Raw genomic sequence first — 21,732 nt, 5'->3', positions numbered from 1 at the left:
GGAGGGAGAGGGGGAGAGATTGTACCCTTGTGTGTGTGATTGACAGTGTAGCTTTAGCCCTTGGGGGGCTGTTAGTCCCGGCTGTCTGTGTGACTCTGTCTCCCTATAGGCTGCCTCAAGGACCATCCGTCTGTCTGTCTTTGTCTGTCCGTCTGCGAGCCTGCCTATCTCTCCTCATCACCAGAGCTCTCAGTGGAGCCTCTAACAGTGTGCTGATGGCCACTGAACGGATGTGGCTCACAGGGCGTGTTTCTATCACTCTGTGGTATTGCCTCAAACCTGTGATTAGTGATTCTACGAGATGGAAAAATCTGGTGTTCTGTGTGCTCACCATGGACCTTGTGCTATTCACTTTCAAGTTTGATGTTTTTCCTAACGTCAAAGGTTTTTAGGGAAGCCTACACAATTTTCTGAAAAGATATGGTAAAGTTTTACTCCAAAGCATCAACACTTGTGGCAATCATTGGTACATTGATTTGTATTCATTGTTTCCCTTACACCTCATGCCCATGAACTGGACCTGCTGCCTACCAGACCTCGGTTCAAATACTATTTGAAATAATAGTATTAATAAGATGTGCTTGATTGAGCTTGTCTGTTGCAATGGAACCAAAAGAGATGTCCCATGTAAACCCCGCCCACCTGGTACTCCAGACAGGCAAAGGCAAACGCTCAAGGTATTTGAAAGATTTGAAATAGTATTTGAACCCAGGTATGCTGCGTACACTACATTACAGTACACAGCCTAACTTGAGATGTGCACACTTAACTTAACCCCTTAGAGTTGATTGACGCACTGTTGCATCAATTGAAGTTGCATAACATAAAAATCCCCATCAAAATATGTCAGTTTAAGCTAGAGATATCAGTTTTTTTGCATTGGATGTGTCTCAATCTGAGGTGAATGGTGGCAGAGCTAGAGTGGTGTTTGTCAGACCATGCGACATCCCAAAAATCGCTCTTCTCACGTAAATGTCTGTAGCGTCCGAAAGGTTTGACCTAGAAAATAGGACCCCTCTATGGAAAGATGAGACTCACGAACATGATGTGTTCTCAGATTTGCTCTCCGACCCCCATAAGTGTCAGGAGTCTCGTCTGAAGTCGGTATCGTCTGAAGTCGGTATCGTCTGAAGTCGGTATCGTCTGAAGTCGGTATCGTCTGAAGTCGGTATCGTCTGAAGTCGGTATCGTCTGAAGTCGGTATCGTCTGAAGTCTGTGCCAACTTCTGTTTGCCAACTTCTGTTAGGCCCTCAACGATTTGGGCTACAAACTAATGGGACTCGTCTGAAGGTAACCGGTACCGGTTTTTAAAAAACAATGGAAGTATGAAAGTAGTTTTGTGCCTACCCAAAAAAAGGGGGTTAAATATGTGTAAAAAAATCTATGAAAACAAAATATTTCCTGAGCTTTCTTATATCTCGCAGATATAGGACATACACTTCAAATCCTTTTTTGCCATTCATAAATGCGTTATTCAATGCGTAGTAAAGGCCAAAATCTATATTTTATCAAATAATTGCTTCACATTTATATATATACGTTGGAGGTGGGAGGGGTGCTAAGCTGACATATGGAATTGTTTTAGGATGGTTATGCTTTGGAGTATTTCGCCATTTGATTTTTCAATTTTAGGACCCCTTTACGTATATATATATACACACGTAAATGGGTCCTAAAACTGAAAAATCTAATGGCGAAATTCTCCATAGTATAACCATCCTAAAACAATTCCATATGTCATCTTAGCACCCTCCCCCCTCCAACGTCTTTGACTCTAAAGAAATTACATGTTAATCATGCATTCATGCCAACGGAAGATTTGCTTGAAAACTCTATTCACATGTAAGTCCCTCAAGTTAGGATTTCAGGCCTGTTTTCAACTAATGTGTTCAACTTTAAATGAAACTGAACACAATGAGCAGGATTGGATGGCTGTAGCCAGGATATGTATGTTAGCTCTGGATGAAGAATGGTTTGGCCTCCTTCTGGCAGCAGCAGCAGGAACACTGGTCCCAGATAACAGGATGAAGAATGGCGTAGATAAGAATTACCCAACCACTCACAAAGAAGACATTCATTATCTACAAGTTATGTGATTTATTGCATTGCAGTCCAAGTCACGTTTTTCTGGTGTATGAAGTAGGGTTCTAAAATGTCGGTATCTTTCCCACAATTGCCAGGTTTTACAGAATTACAGGTAGGAGGATTATTCTCAACTGATTCCAGGAATGTTTCAACCAGGACCTCTGGGAAGCCTGGACATTTTGGGAAAGAGAGTCATTTTGCAACCACCGTGTGAATTAGATATGAAGGATTGTATAGTTCATACCAGTGGGATCTTACTGGTCAAAAGGGCTATCATAGGGTGGGATTTATAGGCTTGTGTGCTGCTTATAAATATAATAAAGAGCTTGTATTTCTGTAGTGTCCCATGCCTCTATATTTGTGCCATCACTTGCTATAGCTTCATTAAAGGACTCTTCAAAGGGCTTTCTTACTCTACATGCTAACTTACATGGGAAGGCAATTTGGTTCATTATGCCAATGGCTACCGAAATCTCACCACCTACTGAAATAAATGTCTGATTGCGAGTCGTCTTTTTAAAATTCCTTATTTTTATGACTCCACACACACATTTTCTCCAAGCCTCGTGAAAGGGTGTTTAGAATGGAACATGGGAAGAAATGTTAACAATTCTATCATCATTTCTACAATGTGTGAACTTGTGTCAGGGCCAGGGCAGAACCATGGGCTGAGCCGTGAAAGTGAAGAAGTGAATAAAGGAATGGAGTGGAATAGAGATGAAAGTAAGAGAAGCACAGAGAGTTGGGAAGCAAGAGAGTGAGAGGATGAAGGGGGGAGGGATGAGAGAGGGAGAGAGTGTAGGAGAGAGAGATCAACATATGGTGTGATTATAGCAGGCTCATGCTTCACCCATTTTATGACAGACACTACCAGCCCAGTACTCACTACTTTAGAACTACACTCTTAGAAAAAAGGGTTCCAAAGTGGTTCTTCGGCCATCCCCATAGGATAACCCTTTTTTGTTCCAGGTAGAACTATTTTGGGTTCCATGTAGAAGCGTCAGTGGAAAGGGTTTATCATGGAACCCAAAAGGGTTCTTCCTGGAACCAAAAGGTTTTTCAAAGGGTTATTCTATGGGGACAGCCGAGGAACTGCTTTAGGTTCTAGATAGCACCTTTGTTTCTAAGAGTGTGACATCTTCTATGTATTATAGTGATTTAACTGTACCCTACTGTAACAGTTGTTTTGTTGTGTGTTGATGTTGACGGGTAGGATTGCCTCATTTGTTAGAGCAGGACTTCCAATGCTTTCAGTGCCATGGGTATGTTATCAATGACATCTGCAAGTCATTTACATCCTGCGTATACTATTTATCTAAAAGCATTTCTCTTCCTACTATATGAAAAGGGAGAGGTAATTTAGCAGAAGCTTTTGTACAAACTTACCTACAGACTGCGTACATGCTAGTATACGTATGTGATCCCACTAGGAATCAAACTCACAAACCTGGTGTTGCTAGCGCACACTCTTACCAACTGTGGATCTCATGTCTGTGTCCAGAATGATGTGCCAAACAACCTGGTGTTGTTTCCACAAAGTTGCCTTCCTATACAACAGAAGGTGTGGTCATTCTTAACAGCCATGGGAGATGAGAGTCCTTTAGAAGAAGGGATTTAGAGAAGAGAGGACAGAGGGATAAAGAGAGTTGTTCTTGTTATTGCCACTCAATTCAAAGAGAGAAATATGGTTTGGCCATCTGCCCTGAGATGAGGACTATAAAGCCAGGTTTTCCTGGAGAGGCAGCTGTGTCTCCACCCTCAATTACTGTCACTACCACTGGAAATGAGAACGAGAGAGAAGCCATTCCATCTCTCCTCTCCCTTCTTCTCTCCTCACCTCCTCTTTTCCTTTCCTCTTCACTCTCTTCCTCTCCTCCCTTTCCATCTCCTCTCTTTTCAGATCCCCTCTCTCTCCCATCTTCCCTTCCCTCTCCTCTCCTGTCTTCTCCTCCTCTCATCTCCCTTGCCTTGGCATCCTCATTCAGTCACTGAAGATTACAGCTGCGGTAACACGCTGACAGGCTGCAGATGCCCAGCAGTGCTCCGCTGCCTAACGACCATAACGAGAGCTAATACATGTTAATTAATGCTAATGGTGATGAATACCAAAAAACAGGCCGAAGAAGGAGCGAGAAACGGGTGGGCCAATCCTTGGATCCTCTATCCCCCTAACCCTCTATCGCCCCCCTGCCATGCATCAGTCTAGCCCCAGATGACATTGGAGAGGCACACACATCAGAACCACAGGAGACTGAGAATGGCCCGTGGGAGAGCTACTGATCATGCACGGTGTCCTTCAAAACTAACTGACTTTAAACTGTAAGGCAGTGAATGTTATTTATAATAAGGATTACATGGAGAATACCGGAACTCTCTGAAATTAAAATGGATGGTCCTCCATTCAGCAAAATATATACTGCTCAAAAAAATAAAGGGAACACTAAAATAACACATCCTAGATCTGAATGAAATAAATAATCTTATTAAATACTTTTTTCTTTACATAGTTGAATGTGCTGACAACAAAATCACACAAAAATAATCAATGGAAATCCAATTTATCAACCCATGGAGGTCTGGATTTGGAGTCACACTCAAAATGAAAGTGGAAAACCACACTACAGGCTGATCCAACTTTGATGTAATGTCCTTAAAACAAGTCAAAATGAGGCTCAGTAGTGTGTGTGGCCTCCACGTGCCTGTATGACCTCCCTACAACGCCTGGGCATGCTCCTGATGAGGTGGCGGATGGTCTCCTGAGGGATCTCCTCCCAGACCTGGACTAAAGCATCCGCCAACTCCTGGACAGTCTGTGGTGCAACGTGGCATTGGTGGATGGAGCGAGACATGATGTCCCAGATGTGCTCAATTGGATTCAGGTCTGGGGAACGGGCGGGCCAGTCCATAGCATCAATGCCTTCCTCTTGCAGGAACTGCTGACACACTGCAGCCACATGAGGTCTAGCATTGTCTTGCATTAGGAGGAACCCAGGGCCAACCGCACCAGCATATGGTCTCACAAGGGGTCTGAGGATCTCATCTGGGTACCTAATGGCAGTCAGGCTACCTCTGGCGAGCACATGGAGGGCTGTGCGGCCCCCCAAAGAAATGCCACCCCACACCATGACTGACCCACCGCCAAACCGGTCATGCTGGAGGATGTTGCAGGCAGCAGAACGTTCTCCACGGCGTCTCCAGACTCTGTCACGTGCTCAGTGTGAACCTGCTTTCATCTGTGAAGAGCACAGGGCGCCAGTGGCGAATTTGCCAATCTTGGTGTTCTCTGGCAAATGCCAAACGTCTGCACGGTGTTGGGCTGTAAGCACAACCCCCACCTGTGGACGTCGGGTCCTCATACCACCCTCATGGAGTCTGTTTCTGACCGTTTGAGCAGACACATGCACATTTGTGGCCTGCTGGAGGTCATTTTGCAGGGCTCTGGCAGTGCTTCTCCTGCTCCTCCTTGCACAAAGGCGGAGGTAGCGGTCCTGCTGCTGGGTTGTTGCCCTCCTACGGCCTCCTCCACGTCTCCTGATGTACTGGCCTGTCTCCTGGTAGTGCCTCCATGCTCTGGACACTACGCTGACAGACACAGCAAACCTTCTTGCCACAGCTCGCATTGATGTGCCATCCTGGATGAGCTGCACTACCTGAGCCACTTGTGTGGGTTGTAGACTCCGTCTCATGCTACCACTAGAGTGAAAGCACCGCCAGCATTCAAAAGGGACCAAAACATCAGCCAGGAAGCATAGGAACTGAGAAGTAGTCTGTGGTCCCCACCTGCAGAACAACTCCTTTATTGGGGGTGTCTTGCTAATTGCCTATAATTTCCACCTGTTGTCTATTCCATTTGCACAACAGCATGTGAAATGTATTGTCAATCAGTGTTGCTTCCTAAGTGGACAGTTTGATTTCACAGAAGTGTGATTGACTTGGAGTTACATTGTGTTGTTTAAGTGTTCCCTTTATTTTTTTTTGAGCAGTGTATTTCACCTAAACCCTCCCTGAACACTTGATAAAAAACAAGTGACCTTCCCATATACCACTAATAATAATTAAAACAATGTGGATAGCAGAGAACATGTCTACCATTTACCCTCACTTCTTGGACAGACCAGAGCCTTAGATATGCAGTTTTGGAAACTTGTTCTTTGTTTTGCAACCATTACATGGTAACGCAGGAATTTTTATATTTTTTTATAGTGTACAGGGTTGCAGGACAGAAGGTTGTGGGTTCGCAGACCACCGTGGACAAGAGTAGGGGTGGAAAGACGGTAGGTAAAATGGGTAAAATCACTGAAGAAGCCAAGCCAGTAAAAAATCCATATTTCACCATATGTTGTGATGTTCATTTATACGCCATCATGATATACAATAAGGCCATGACAACAAAAAGACAACAGTCACACAGTGGCGGAATACATTCAACTACACCTACATTTGTTTCATCACAAAACCGGAGAGCAACGTCTGTCAGGTGAAGTCCACAAAGCAAATATTGATTTCTGAGTGGGTTCGCAAGTACATTTTTTGGGGGGGGACTCACCCTACTTGTAGACTATTTGAACGCCAATGCCGTCCTCCTTTCTTTCATGTTGGCAAAACGGTCTATGGCTCTGTACGCTTTTAGTTTTAGTTTTCATAGGCTAGAAAACATTTTAGCTAGGTAGCCTAACTTCCTTGCATGGGCAACAATGAATCAGCTAGGTTAGCTAGCTGGTTAATGTGAGCCTACTAGGCTACATCTATGCTACATATTGAACTTCAATAATCTCAGACCAGTGGCCATATACAGAGCATTCGGAAAGTATTCAGACACCTTGACTTTTTCCACATTTTGTTTTGTTACAACCTTATTCTAAAATGGAATAAGGCTTTTCCTCATCAATTTACACACAGTACCCCATAATGAAAAAGCGAAAACAGGTTTTTAGACAAACTGAAATATAACATTTTCATAAGTATTCAGACCCCTTACTTTGTTGAAGCACCTTTTGGCAACGATTAAAGCCTCAAGTCTTCTTGGGTATGACGCTACAAGGTTGGTACACCTGTGTTTGGGAAGTTTCTCCAATTAATCTCTACAGATCCACTCAAGCTCTGTCAGGTTGGATGGGGAGCATCGCTGCACAGTGATTTTCAGATCTCTCCAGAAACGTTAGATCGGGTTCATGTCCGGGCTCTGGCTGGGCCACTCAAGGACATTCAAAGGCTTGTCCTGAAGCCATTCCTGTGTTGTCTTTGCTGTGTGCTCAGGGTCGTTGTCTTGTTGGAAGGTGAACCTTCACCCCATTCTGAGGTCCTGAGCATTCTGGAGCAGGTTTTCATCAAGGATCTCTTTTGTACTTTGCTCCGTTCATCTTTCCCTCCATCCTGACTAGCCTCCCAGTCTCTGCAGCTGAAAAACATTCCCACAGCATGATGCAGCCACCACCATACTTCACCGTAGTGATGGTGCCAGGTTTCCTCCAGACATGACGCTTGGCATTCAGGCCAAGGAGTTCAAACTTGGTTTCATCAGACCAGAGAATCTTGTTTCTCGTGGTCTGAGAGTCCATTAGGTGTCTTTAGGCAAACTCCAAGCGGGTTGTCATGTGCCTTTTACTGAGGAGTGGCTTCCGTCTGGCGCCTCTACCATAAAGGCCTAGTTGGTGGACTGCTGCAGAGATGGTTGTCCTGGAAGGTTCTCCCATTTCCAGAGGAACTCTGGATCTCTATCGGAGTGACCATCTGGTTCTTGGTCACCTCCCTGACCAAGGCCCTTCTCCCCCGACTGCTCAGTTTGGTCTGGCGGCCAGCTCTCGGAAGAGTCTTGGTGGTTCAAACTTCTTCCATATAATTGTTTTGTCAAGGGAGGCCAAATGCATGCTGGCATTAATCAATCAAATGCTACAACAGCAACATGTCATAGTCTTTTGTTCCAGACAGCATCAGATACATGGGTTACACATACTGAGACAGAGGGGCGCTGTTTCCCTCTGATGATTTCTCAGGTGAGATTCAGCCACTTGCGAATTGATGGAAAATTCTGAAAACCCAGAGAGCGGAAAGATAAATTATTTTATAATATTTGTTTTTTAATTGGTGAAATATTTGGAAATCTGGCTTCCCTTGGCACCCATGAATACACGCCGCCGCTCATTTATAGTAAATTAATCTATCATCGTATTTGCAGGTCCAAGGAAAAATATGTAATTTGACATATTAGCAGAATATTTTTTTTATGCCACACAAATGAATGAAATTACGGACTAAGAATGGACAGAGAGAGAGGCTTAGGTGTTCATCTTATCATATTTCTCCAATGCCAAATCAGTGTGTCTTGTTTGCAACGAAACTGTCCCTGTTTGCAAACAATTAAATCCGAGACATCGTCAGGAATCTGAGCACCACCCCAGACGGAGTAGTCCTACCGACGCAGAAAAATGTAAGCTTTAACTGCTGGCTACTCTTCTTCCGTGGCTTAACCCAACGAGTGATTACTTCCCAAGCAAAGTCTACTTTTTGTCTCCTCGGCTATATGTATCGGAGTCACGTCTGTCCCAGGTATTTTATAGCTTATGTATCATTTGATTGAGACCACACTAAATAGCCTTTAGGCGTGCATGATATTGCGCGCCCAGCGGAGAATCCGAGATGAGGGGCGGCATCAGGCACACATTGATATATAGCCTAATGAGCAACTTATTCTAAAACACTGAGAAATATTCACATTTCATCAATTACAAATTACATGACCCTCCCCTGGACTAGAGTTAAAAAATACTAAACCCTTCCCTTGACTGAAAATGAAAAACATGACCCTCCCCCATTTTTCCTCCAGGTAACCGTTCTGTAAATGTCGATCCATCCCTAAGCAAGTGGTATTGCTAAAATTCCTTTAGAAGGGCACTTCACCCATTTTAACATCATATTCATGATCTCCAGCATCATTCCAGTGTCTACATGGATGTTATACATTCTTTAGTCAAGAGCTTTTCTTCTTTCTTCAAGATAAGAAGAAGGGGTCTAGCAAAATAAACACTGTTGACCTGTGTTTACCCTTCACTACATCCCTGGTTGGACCCATAGAGACGTATCGCTAGTTACTGTGGTCAGTGCTGCTATGAATCGGGATTGTTTTCCTTATTGAACTGACCAGAGGACAAATTTGTCACTTTCAGTACATTTTAATGGGAAGAACCCTCCAGTGACCGGTCAGCAGAGGAATAAATGTTTTTAGATCAGAAGACAGGTTTTAAGGAGGAACATCTAGGGTTCTATAAACAAGCATGTCCAAAGTAATTTATGCATGATCTGAGATATGTATAGAAACAATTGTACAGTTTTTAATCGAGTCAGTAAGGTTGTGTGGAACAAGATAATAATCATATCCTGAATAAGAGTCCATTTGTCTCTTTGCTGCTGTTACGCTCGTCATAAAGACTGGACCAAGGTACAGCGTGGTAGGCGAACATTTTTACTTTTATTTCAAATGAACACCGAACAAAACAACAAAATACAAAACAAACGTAAAGTTCTGCAGGCTACACAGCAACAATACAAAAACAAGATCCCACAAACTAAGGTGGGAAAAAGGCTGCCTAAGTATGATCCCCAATCAGAAACAACGATAGACAGCTGCCTCTGATTGGGAACCATACCCGGCAAACAAAGAAATATAAAAACTAGAATGCCCACCCAAATCACACCCTGACCTAACCAAATAGAGAAATAAAAAGGCTCTCTAAGGTCAGCTGCTGTAAAATGTAGTCCACTGTCAGTGGTCCTATTCCTATATGTAATGGTGTACAGTAGTTCTGTTGATGAGGCTGGCTCAGTAAGGGCAGTTACAAGCTGGAATATCAACGAACCAGCTATAGTAATGTCTATGCATTATCTTTGTTGTCCAACTAGCTTACTTCCTATGAACACAGGGCTTATTCTCAAGGCTGGAAACATCTACCAGTATGGGGAGTTTACCTAGCAGGAGTTCTTCTGTTTTGTTTTTACAGTAAAACCCATCTGTGATTGTATTCAACCATAAAGAAAAAGAGCTACTGAGCCTAATGTTGTTCTGTCCAGCTTTTCATTTGGACGTTCTTCCTCCAGGGTGCGTCAAGCGGTGGCTGTGCAGTGACCTGGCATTGATCCAGGTATCTGCTCTGCTCACAGCACCAAAGCCACTCAGCTTTATAACCACATGACCAATCAATGTCCCCAAATTGAATTGGGAAGATTCAATCTGAATAAACTGCACACGTTTTCTTGTGCAATTTGAATCAGCACTGTTCACCCTCCAGATGTTCTATCTGCACTGAGGCTGTGTGAGTGTGTGTTTGCCTGCGTCTGTTTGTGTGTGTGTGTGCTTGCACCTGCCTGCATGTGTGCACACTCTTCAGACAGAGGAGAGACCACTGAAGGTAACAGCAGCAGAATTTAAACCTTTTGTTCTAAGGTTTCCTTCATGCTCACAGTGCCCCAGGGGCCATGGGGCTACCTTCATGTTTCTCTGCACACTTGTTATTTAAATGTCAGGCCACCTTGTCAGATGCCCGCCTGCTGTTTCAGAGTGAACAGTGTTAGTCTGTCTAACAGAGTAATAGAGGCTTCCAGGGGAATTGAATAGATGTTGGTCTGTGCATTTCTCACCTTTCCAGGCTCTGTTTGTGTTATTTAATAGGTTAATGATGTGCTGTGTATCCAGTTACAGAGTTCCCCCTGATTTATGGAGGTAGAGTCCTGTCAAAAAGACGTGGAAATAGATGTTGAGGAGACGGTGGATCGTAAACTGTTAGAGAAGTAGCATCATAATGCTTGTGGGCAAATCAAAGCACTGAGAGACAGATTTCATAGAATGACGTGTCATAACCCAACACTGTGACATGGTGATGTCTGCGTCCGGTGCTCATTACCTTGTCACTTATCAACATAATAGTTAAGGATCCAGTATAGATTCTATAGATTAGAACATCTGGCTCCAACCGTCATTAGCATGTCTGTTCCATAGCCTCTTCTTATGATCGCATGTCCTTGACTGTGATTGAATGCATGGACAGAGAGAGGTTCATCCCAAAAAGGGTTGGAAAAAAAAAAAGAGCCGCCTCATAAGATGTCACTTGATTTTAGTCACCAGCTCAATTTGATTTTGTGCGAGGTATGAACTAGCGTGTGGACCCAGCTGAGTGTGTGTCCAGGGTTGGACGATCACTGAGAGTGTAGCACTTTGTCTGCTTAGTGAGCCAGTGATTGGTGAGAGCAATCACTGGCTCAAATGGGTTACACCCATTTTGGCATTTGCATTAGAGGTCGACCAAATAATCGGCAAGGCCGATTTAATTAGGGCTGATTTCAAGTTTTCATAGCAATTGGTAACTGGCATTTTTGGACGCCGATTGTGGCCGATTACATTGCAATCCACGAGGAGACTGCATGGCAGGCTGACTACCTGTTATGCGAGTCCTGCAAGGAGCCAAGGTAAGTTGCTAGCTAGCATTAAAGTTATCTTATAAAAACAATCTTAACATAATCACTAACTACACATGGTTGATGATATTGCTAGTTTAACTAGCTTGTCCTGCGTTGCATATAATCAATGCGGTGCCTGTTAATTTATCATCGAATCACAGCCTACTTCGCTAAACGGGTGATGATTTAACAAGTGCATTCGCGAAAAAAACAATCGTTGCACCAATGTACCTAACCATAAACATCAATGCCTTTCTTAATCAATACACAGTATATATTTTTAAACCTGCATATTTAGTTAATATTGCCTGCTAACAGGAATTTCTTTTAACTAGGGAAATTGGGTCACTTCTCTTGCGTTCTGTGTAAGCAGAGTCAGGGTATATGCAGCAGTTTGGGCCGCCTGGCTCGTTCCGAACTGTGTGAAGACCATTTCTTCCTAAAAAAGACCATAATTAATTTTCCAGAATTTTACATAATTATGACATAACATTGAAGGTTGTGCAATGTAACAGGAATATTTAGACTTAGGGATGCCACCCGTTAGATAAAATACGGAACGTTTCTGTATTTCACTGAAAGAATAAACGTTTTGTTTTCGAAATGATAGTTTCTGGATTTGACCATATTAATGACCAAATGCTCGTATTTCTTTGTGTTTATTATATTATAATTAAGTCTATGATTTGATATTTGACAGAGCAGTCTGACTGAGCGGTGGTAGGCAGCAGCAGGCTCGTAAACATTCATTCAAACAGCACTTTCCTGCATTTGCCAGCAGCTCTTCGCAATGCTTGAAGCACAGCGCTGTTTATGACTTCAAGCCTATCAACTCCTGAGATTAGGCTGGCAATACTATAGTGCCTATAAAAACATCCAATAGTCAAAGGTATATGAAATACAAATGGTATAGAGAGAAATAGTCCTATTCCTATAATAACTACAACCTAAAACTTCTTAACTGGGAATATTGAAGACTCAGGTTAAAAGGAACCACCAGCTTTCATATGTTCTCACGTTCTGAGCAAGGAACTTAAACGTTAGCTTTTTTACACATATTGCACTTTTACTTTCTTCTCCAACACTGTGTTTTTGCATTATTTAAACCAAATTGAACATGTTTCATTATTTATTTGAGACTAAATAGATTTTATTGATGTATTATATTAAGTTAAAATAAGTGTTCATTCAGTATTGTTGTAATTGTCATTATTACAAATATATATCTATAAAAATCAGCCGATTTTTAATCGGCATCGGCTTTTTTTGGTCCTCCAATAATCAGTATCGGCGTTGAAAAATCATAATCGGTCAACCTCTAATTTCCATTATCTCTCACCAAGGAAAGCTGTGATGAGAAGCAGACTGCCTGAAAATATCTAGGTAGCTATCTATATAACATTTATTTTTGAATATGCCTTGGACTGTGCCAACAGTGCCAATGAAGGTTTCACAATAATTCCAGAAGACAGGAAGTTGCATCTGTCCTGTCCCATCAGTACTTATGTGTTTAGGACTGTATTCCAGCCCAGCAGAGTGAAGTTGAATGGTGAGCATTATTGTAATCGGAGGTCAGTCTGGCAGTTCTCTCTTCGATTTGCTCAATAATGTACCTACTGTTGCCAATAAAGTATTTTTTTCTTCCTTGTAGGCATATAATGATGAAACATTAATATTTAGAAAAGGTCAAGACAGAGTTCTGGCAGGCACTGTCTAGGCTTGTCTCTGAACATAGGTTGGTGAAGCAGTTATACCTTCGATTTGCTCAGTAATGCACCTTCTGTTGTTGCCAATAACATTGTTTTTGCCTTGTATAATGATGAGGCATGAATATTCAGAAGTCAAGACAGAGTTCTGGGTACTGACTGGTCATTGTGCTGTATAACTGTTCCCTTCCTCATCGTGTACCCTTGGTAAGCACTCTTGGCACTCTATAAATTATCCCCCCCCCCCAAATTATCTATCAGTCACATAATATGTTTAGTTACAGTGGAGGTATCCCCCTTAAAATGGTCTATCAGTCTCATAATGTGTTTGGTTACAGTGGAGGTATCCCCCTTAAAATGGTCTATCAGTCTCATAATGTGTTTGGTTACAGTGGAGATATCCCCCGGCTTCAGCCAAATGGTGGCGTGGAGTCCCCAGGTCTCAGTCCAATGTGTTTGGTTACAGTGGAGGTATCCCCAGGCCGCTCTAAGGGGACAGTGGGTCCCCCTATGGCACGTCTCATAATGTGTTTGGTTACAGTGGAGATATCCCCCTTAAAATGGTCTATCAGTCTCATAATGTATTTGGTTACAGTGGAGATAGATAGATAGTTTTGAGGGGGATATCTATTATGTCACCAGAATAACACCCTCAATATGTATTGGAAAGGAGCATCAAGTTTATCACCTTGAAATAAGTTCTGATGATCTTGCATCTGTAGCTTAATAAACGGCATGCTTTCCCAACGAGTCGTAGTGGGAGGACCACACAACATGTCATTGCGTGACTCCAACTTTACTTCCATATGATTGCTATTATGTCAATATTTGCACCCAGACGTTGTAAATAACCATTTGAAATAACCATGTGTGTGTCTCAGAGGAGGAGCACATATTTCCGTACATCATTTACAGCACTACAGTGCATAACAAAGTGCACTTTATGAGTGGGGGCTACAGTAAATTGTTACCAGACAACATCAGTCTAGGTAAGCTCAAACTTAAAAGGTCTTTAACCAGGTCCACTTTATTCAACCAACTTACTTGGAGAGCCACTGAACTGACATATTTAAAAATGTTCAACTTTTCGCATTTACATGCCATTCCACCGCTCCCTCTTTTATTGAAATGCGTGAAAACTTTCAAATATTAGTTTCCAACTTCGTATGAATACATTCCCTATTTGGGGAAAAACCTATTCAACGTCATAATGCGTTTCGTGCTCTGCCAAGGACATAGCCTTTGTCCCAAGTGACACCCTATACCCTATGTAGTGCACTACTTTTGACCATGGCTTATGGGGCTCTGGTCAAAAGTAGAGCACTATGTACAGAATAGGGTGTCATGTTGGATGCAGACATAAGGCTTTGTGAGCTGAATACATTCCTGCAGTATAATTGCCCATCACTGTCCGTGTGTGTAACGCATAACAGGCACTAATGCAGGATTTATTTTTATACCTGCTTCAATTAGGCCCATGAAGAGGACGCACGCCACTGAGGCACTGACACCGACATGAGGGGTTGTTGAGATCATGCTATCAGTGATAGCACGTCCGGGGATAGGCAGCAGTGTGATGGGTGCACTAATGTTAATTGATTCCAACCAATGTGGGATGTGTGGAATTTTAAGAAGGAGGAAAGGAGAGGAAGCAATGAATAGCTAAGCTAAGTCCAACCACTCCCATGTCTACCTACATTATATATTTATTTTGTTCTTTCTTTCTCTCGTCCCTTTTCATCCCCCTCTTACAGAATCACTTTCCCTCTACCTTTCTATCCCCCCTCTATCTTCCTCCTCACCCCCTTGTTGAATCACTCCCCCTTTTATATTTCTCTCTACCTCTCTCATTAGCTCTCTCTCTCTTCCCCTATTTCTCTCTGTGATGAGGTCGGTCTTGATCACTCCTTGATCCCACGTTAAGTCTATTTTAAGTCAGCCCGGTCCTTTGTAGTCTCCTCTGTGAGGTTGGGGCGATAGTGAGACGTTGGGGTTAAACTGTGCTCTGCATAGCTTTTTAATTGTTTCTATATTTACTTGTTTTGGTTCTAAAAGGCATGCAACGTGAGCAGGGTGCAAGACCTTCTGTTGCTCTGTCAAGGCTGTCTCTAAGCTGAGGAATAAATCTTGCCCTCTCTCTCTCTCTTGGTCCCTGTTTCTCTCTCTCTCTTCACAACATGAGTTTCAAAAGAATACAGACATTTTAAATGTTATATTATTGGCTATGTACAGTGTTGTAACAATGTGCACATAGTTGAAGTATGAAAGGAAAAATATATAAACAGGGTAATATGGGTTGTATTTACAATGGTGTTTGTTATTCACTTGTTGCCCTTTTCTTGTGGCAACATGTCACAAATTTTGCTGCTGTGTTTGCACACTGTGGTATTTCGCCTAATAGATATGGGTACGTGATATGTAATTTGCTTTAAAATTCTTTGTGTGACTGTGTAATTTGAGGGAAATGTGTGTCTTGAATATGGTCATACATTTGGTAGAAGGTTAGGAATTGCAGCTCAGTTTCTACCTAATTTTGTGGGCAGTGTGCACATAGCCCGTCTTCTCTTGAGAGCCAGGTCTGCCTACGGCGGCCTTTCTCAATAGCACGGCTATGCTCACTGAGTCTGTACATATTCAAAGCTTTCCTTAAGTTTGGGTCAGTCGCAGTGGTCAGGTATTCTGTCACTGTGTACTCTCTGTTTAGGGCCAAATATCATTCCAGTTTGCTCTGTTTTTTTGGTTAATTATTTCTAATGTGTCAAGTAATTATCTTTTTGTTTTCTCATGATTTGGTTGGGTCTAATTGTGTTGCTGTCCTTGGGCTCTGTCAGGTCTGTTTGTGTTTGTGAACATAGCCCCATAATCAGCTGGCTGAGGGGACTCTTCTCTAGGTTCATCTCTCTGTACACTCTTAGAAAAAAAGGTTCCAAAAGGGTTTTATGGCCATCCCCATTGGATAACCCTTTTTGGTTCCAGGTAGAACCCTTTTGGGTTCCATGTAAAACCTTCTTTGGAAAGGGTTCTACATGGAATCAAAACGGGTTCTCCTATGGGGACAGCAGAAGAACCATGTCAGGCTCTAGATAGCAAAGAAAGGATAAGTGATGGCTTTTTTATGGAACGTTTGACAGTCACTTCCTTTTAGGTGGTTGTAGAATTTAACGGCTCTTTTCTGAATTTTGATAATTGGCAGGTATCGTCCTAATTCTGCTCTGCATGCATTATTTGGGGTTTTACTTTGTACACGGAGAGTCTCAATTTGGTGTTTGTCCCATTTTGTGAATTCTTGGTTGGTCAGTGGACCCCAGACCTCACTGCTATAGAGAGCAATGGGTTCTATAACTGATTCAAGTAACTGAGATGTCGAATTTGATGTTCCTTTTGATGGCGTAGAAGGCCCTTTTTGCCTTGTCTCTCAGATCGTTCACAGCTTTGTTGAAGTTACCTGTGGTGCTGAGGTAGGTGTAGTTCTTTGTGCTCTAAGGGAATGGTGTCTAGATGGAATTTGTAGTCCTGGCAACTGGATCTTTTTTTGGAACACCGTTATTTTTGTCTTACTGAGATTCACTGTCGTGGCTCAGGTCTGACAGAATCTGTGCATTAGATCTAGGTGCTGCTCCCACAACAACGCTTTCCATCAATTTATATAGCAGACCCTCCTGCCAAATTGAGTCAAAATATTGTTTTTATCAACAAAGCATGAGAAGACTTTGCTTTTGTTTTGGTTTATTTGTTTGTCAATTAGGGTGTGCAGGGTGAATATGTGATCTGACGTATGTTAATTTCGTAAAAACCCTATTTGACATTTGCTCAGGACATTGTCTTCACTAAGGAAATGTAGGAGTCTGCTGTTAATGATAATGCAGAGGATTTTCCCATGGTTGCTGTTGACGCATATCCCACGGTCAAATTTGTCTCCACTTTTGTGGATTGGGGTGATTAGTCCTTTGTTCCAAATATTGGGGAAGATGCCAGAGCTGTTAGAGTTTAAGTATAGCCATTTGGAATTTGAGGTCTGTCTGTCTGTCTGTCTCTGTCTCTGTCTCTTCTCTCTCTTCTCTCTCTCTCTCTCTGTCTGTCTCTCAGCCGTCTCTCAGCCGTCTACTGTTCATTGTCTATTCCTCTCTTTGACAAGTTCAACTTTCCTAATGCTTGTCTCTGGGGTGGTTTCTCCTCCACAACTATGAAAATATATATATTTTTTTTCTTCTAACCTGTCTTTTTGTCTTCATCAAGGAGCCATGACTGGATAGTTTGGATGGGCCAAGCAGAATGATACTAAAGTGGGAAGGTTGGGAGAGATGAAGGGACTGACAGAGAGTACTGCCTCAGGGCATCACCAGGGAGATAGTTAGTTAGTTAGTTAGTTAGTTACATTCTCTTACTCAAGCTGCATCAGCACATGCACTTTATCCCTGAGGGAGGGAGGGAGGGAGAGCAGGGGGAGGGAGGGGATTGGTTTTCAGTTTCACTTCACTAGGAGGCCAATGACTTGTTGATCTGAATTGAATCTCAAACCTGCGATCCACAAGCTAAATATGTCCCGTGAGTCGATTTAATGTGTCTTTGAAGACCATTAACAGTGGGTCTACTCTAACCTCTTTGACCTAGGAAAAAATGCTGGAGCTGTGTGGTGTTCAAGCGAACTGCTGATAATATCAGTCACTCACAGGGACTTTTCCCTCTGAGAAGTGAAGTTGGGATGGATTTTGTTCAACTTGGGCTAGACTGCTGATTGGATACTGCCTCGAGGGGAGAGGAGAGGAGACATGAGAGAGCCTGTACGGTCTCACACACACACACACACACACACACACACACACACACACACACACACACACACACACACACACACACACACACACACACACACACACACACACACGCACACACACGCACACACACGCACACACACACGCACACACACGCACACACACGCACACACACACACACACACACACACACACACACGCACACACGACACACACTATGACAGCTCCCATCACTCTTCATAAACACTTCAGTCAAAGGCAGGTTGGTCAGACTCCACTCTCATCCCTCTCAGCAGATTCAAGCATCAGTCAGCTTTTTTTTTAGGAACACGAAAATAGCTTTTGTTCCGCTGCCGCCCCTGGCCAGAGAAATTAGACAATGAGGGAGATGACTGTTGTTTTCAGTTTTAGTTTTGTGTTACAGGTTTATTCTGTAGGCAGGTGAATGAATGTCATTAGATGTGTTTTTACTTCCTATTTGTATAGTTTGCAGTGTAATGTAATGATTCCGGCTGATTCCACTGAGCATTCAGTCATTCTGCTGAGCTACTGTTTACCATGAGCTACTGTTTACCAGCAGTTACTGTTTACCAGCAGTTAGTGTTTACCATGAGTTACTGTTTACCATGAGTTACTGTTTACCATCAGTTACTGTTTACCATGAGATACTGTTTACCATCAGTTACTGTTTACCATGAGCTACTGTTTACTATGAGATACTGTTTACCAGCAGTTACTGTTTACCATGAGATACTGTTTACCATGAGATACTGTTTACCATGAGATACTGTTTACCATCAGTTACTGTTTACCATGAGCTACTGTTTACCATGAGCTACTGTTTACCATGAGCTACTGTTTACCAGCAGTTACAGTTTACCAGCAGTTACTGTTTAGTGTGTGTGTGTGTGTGTGTGTGTGTGTGTGTGTGTGTGTGTGTGTGTGTGTGTGTGTGTGTGTGTGTGTGTGTTCAGTTCACAGAGGGTAAGAACTTTAGGAGACTGGCAAGTTTCAGAAGAAAGTTCTTTGTTTCTGGCCATTTTGAGCCTGTAATCGAACCCACAAATGCTGATGCTCCAGATACTCAACTAGTCTAAAGAAGGCCAGTTTTAATGTTTCTTTAATCAGGACATCAGTTTTCAGCTGTGCTAACATAATTGCAAAAGGGTTTTCTAGTGATCAATTAGCCTTTTAAAATGATAAACTTGGATTAGCTAACACAACGTGCCATTGGAACACAGGAGTGATTGTTGCTGATTATGGGCCTCTGTACGCCTGTGTAGATATTCCATAAAAAAATCTGCCGTTTCTAGCTACAATAGTCATTTACAACATTAACAATGTCTACACTGTATTTCTGATCAATTTGATGTTATTTTAATGGACAAAAATGTTGCTTTTCTTTAAAAAGCAAGAACATTTCTAAGTGACCCCAAACTTTTGAACGGTAGTGTGTGTTTAACAGTTGCTTTTCGACTATGCTTCACTTTGGTCTGAAAGAAAGCCAGACAAGTGTCTCACAGTGGCTGATCCGCCCCCTCACAACGTTGATCCATATTATAGGGCTCTTACCTTAGATACAGCTGTCTGTCTGGACTATCAGTCATTTAAAAAAACATGTTTAATCTGGGAGGGATAGAGGAGAGATGCTCAGCTAACCCTTTAGATAAGTGTGTGTGTCTTGTGTTGTCTGGAAGCTGTGAGAGACCTGTTGTTTGACTCAGCCACCATGTTGCTCCTACCTGTTCAGGCAGTGTGTGTGTGTGTGTGTGTGTGTGTGTGTGTGTGTGTGTGTGTGTGTGTGTGTGTGTGTGTGTGTGTGTGTGTGTGTGTGTGTGTGTGTGTGTGTGTGTGTGTCCATGCAAGTTCTCTATGTGTGTTTGTGTATGAGAGGATACAGGTGCAGTAGAGAGTACTTTATACACCAGCACAAACAGCATGTCCTGAAACATGGTAATCTCAACAAGTGACTTTCTTTCCTTCGCAAGGTTTATCCTAGCTTTCAGGTCGATCATGTTCCCCCTCCCTGGAGATGAGGCCTAGATTCTCCCAGAATCCCTAGATTCTCCACATGGTCTGTGTCCAAAATGGCACCCTAGTCCCCATATAGTGCACTGCTTTACGAAAACAAGGGGCCCTATGAAGGGAATAGGGTGCCATTTGGGATGGAGACAATATAACTAGCGAGTGCTTTCTTCAGAGCCATTTTACCGTGACTGCCTGTTTCTGTGAGCCAGATTACACAGTGCTGCCTGTCTGTTTATGAAGAAACTCAGATGATCAAAGAGCAGGCAGAACAGCACTGTCAGTCAGCCAGGGAAAATCCCCTCAGAGCTTACACAACAGTGTGACACAAACATCTGGGAGTTTGGTATGATGCCGTATAACACTGAGTAACACAGTAATGTATTTTGGCTCTGTACTATACAATCGATTAAAGGTTGCAAGATTGATGCTGTAACCAATGGCAAAACCCAGGACATTGTCACCCTGCCCTCCAATCAAAGCTAAGTAGGACAAACAACAACAAACATGGTATCTGCAGTGCCCTCACGTTCTCCCACCTGTCACTCCACGACACACCCCTGTCAGGTACACAACATGCCACAAACACCCCTTTCTCACCTTTTCAATCATTCTCTTTTCTCTTTCTGTCTTTCTCTCTTTCTTCTCCTTTCTGCATCCACCTGTCTCACCTTCTTTCTCCTTCAGTCTCTCTATTTTACTAGAGAGACTGAATTTCGCTACCCCACCCTTTCCCCCCTCTCTCTCCCCCCACCCTCTCCCCCTCTTTCTCCGCTCTTTCTCCCCTTCTCTCCCCCCGAACCCTCTACCCTTCTCTCTCTCCCCACCCTCTCCCCTTTTCTCTCTCCCCCACCCTCTACCCTTGTCTCTCTCCCCCTTCTGTCTCTCCCCCCACCCTCTCCCCTTCTCTCTCTCCCCCCACCCTCTCCCCTTCTCTCTCTCCCCCCACCTTCTACCCTTCTCTCGCTCTACCCACCCTCTCCCCTTCTCTCTCTCTACCCACCCTCTCCCCTTCTCTCTCTCACCCACCCTCTCCCCTTCTCTCTCTCTCTCTTCCGCTTTCTTTTACTGTTCAGTGCACAGCTTGAGGTTAACATATCAGCTCCAGTCATCCTTCTATCCCTCCCTCCCAGCAGACTCTCTGTCATTTGGGCCCTGACCGTGGCCCTCCACAGCCCCACATATCCAAACCATCAGTCACTCTGATGGGAGTTCTGCCGGAGTCCTGCTGCATGTCGGGACACACACACATATACAGTGAGGGAAAAAAGTATTTGATCCCCTGCTGATTTTGTACGTTTGCCCACTGACAAAGAAATGATCAGTCTATAATTTTAATGGTAGGTTTATTTGAACAGTGAGAGACAGAATAACAACAAAAAAATCCAGAAAAACGCATGTCAAAAATGGTAGAAATTGATTTGCATTTTAATGAGGGAAACAAGTATTTGACCCCTCTGCAAAACATGACTTAGTATGACTTAGTACTTGATTCCAGGGTTGGAGGGATGGAGGGTTGATGCCAGCCAGAGTCCCAGAAATAGATCACTCCCTCTGCCACCCTCTGTCACCTAATAATTTGCCATTTGGCTGCATATGCATTTGGCCATAGATAGTACTGGAATTAGACTTCAACCCTAGGATGGAGTGCCTATATCCCCTTAAACCATAGTCTGTGGTGTAGTTTGTTATTACG

General features: G+C 43.0%; 1 protein-coding gene across 1 annotated transcript in view; it reads left to right on the top strand.

The window, feature by feature from the left end:
- The window catches only part of LOC106593051 (ras-related protein Rab-37), a 125,480-nt gene that overhangs the window by 64,177 nt on the left and 39,571 nt on the right, over positions 1–21,732 (top strand). The window lies entirely within an intron of this gene.

Source organism: Salmo salar, chromosome 03, assembly GCF_965601325.2.
Source record: "Salmo salar chromosome 03, fSalSal1, whole genome shotgun sequence".
Classification (NCBI taxonomy): Eukaryota; Metazoa; Chordata; class Actinopteri; order Salmoniformes; family Salmonidae; genus Salmo; species Salmo salar.
Note: the sequence above shows the minus strand (reverse complement) of the source record. Positions and strands in the feature narration are given on the sequence as shown.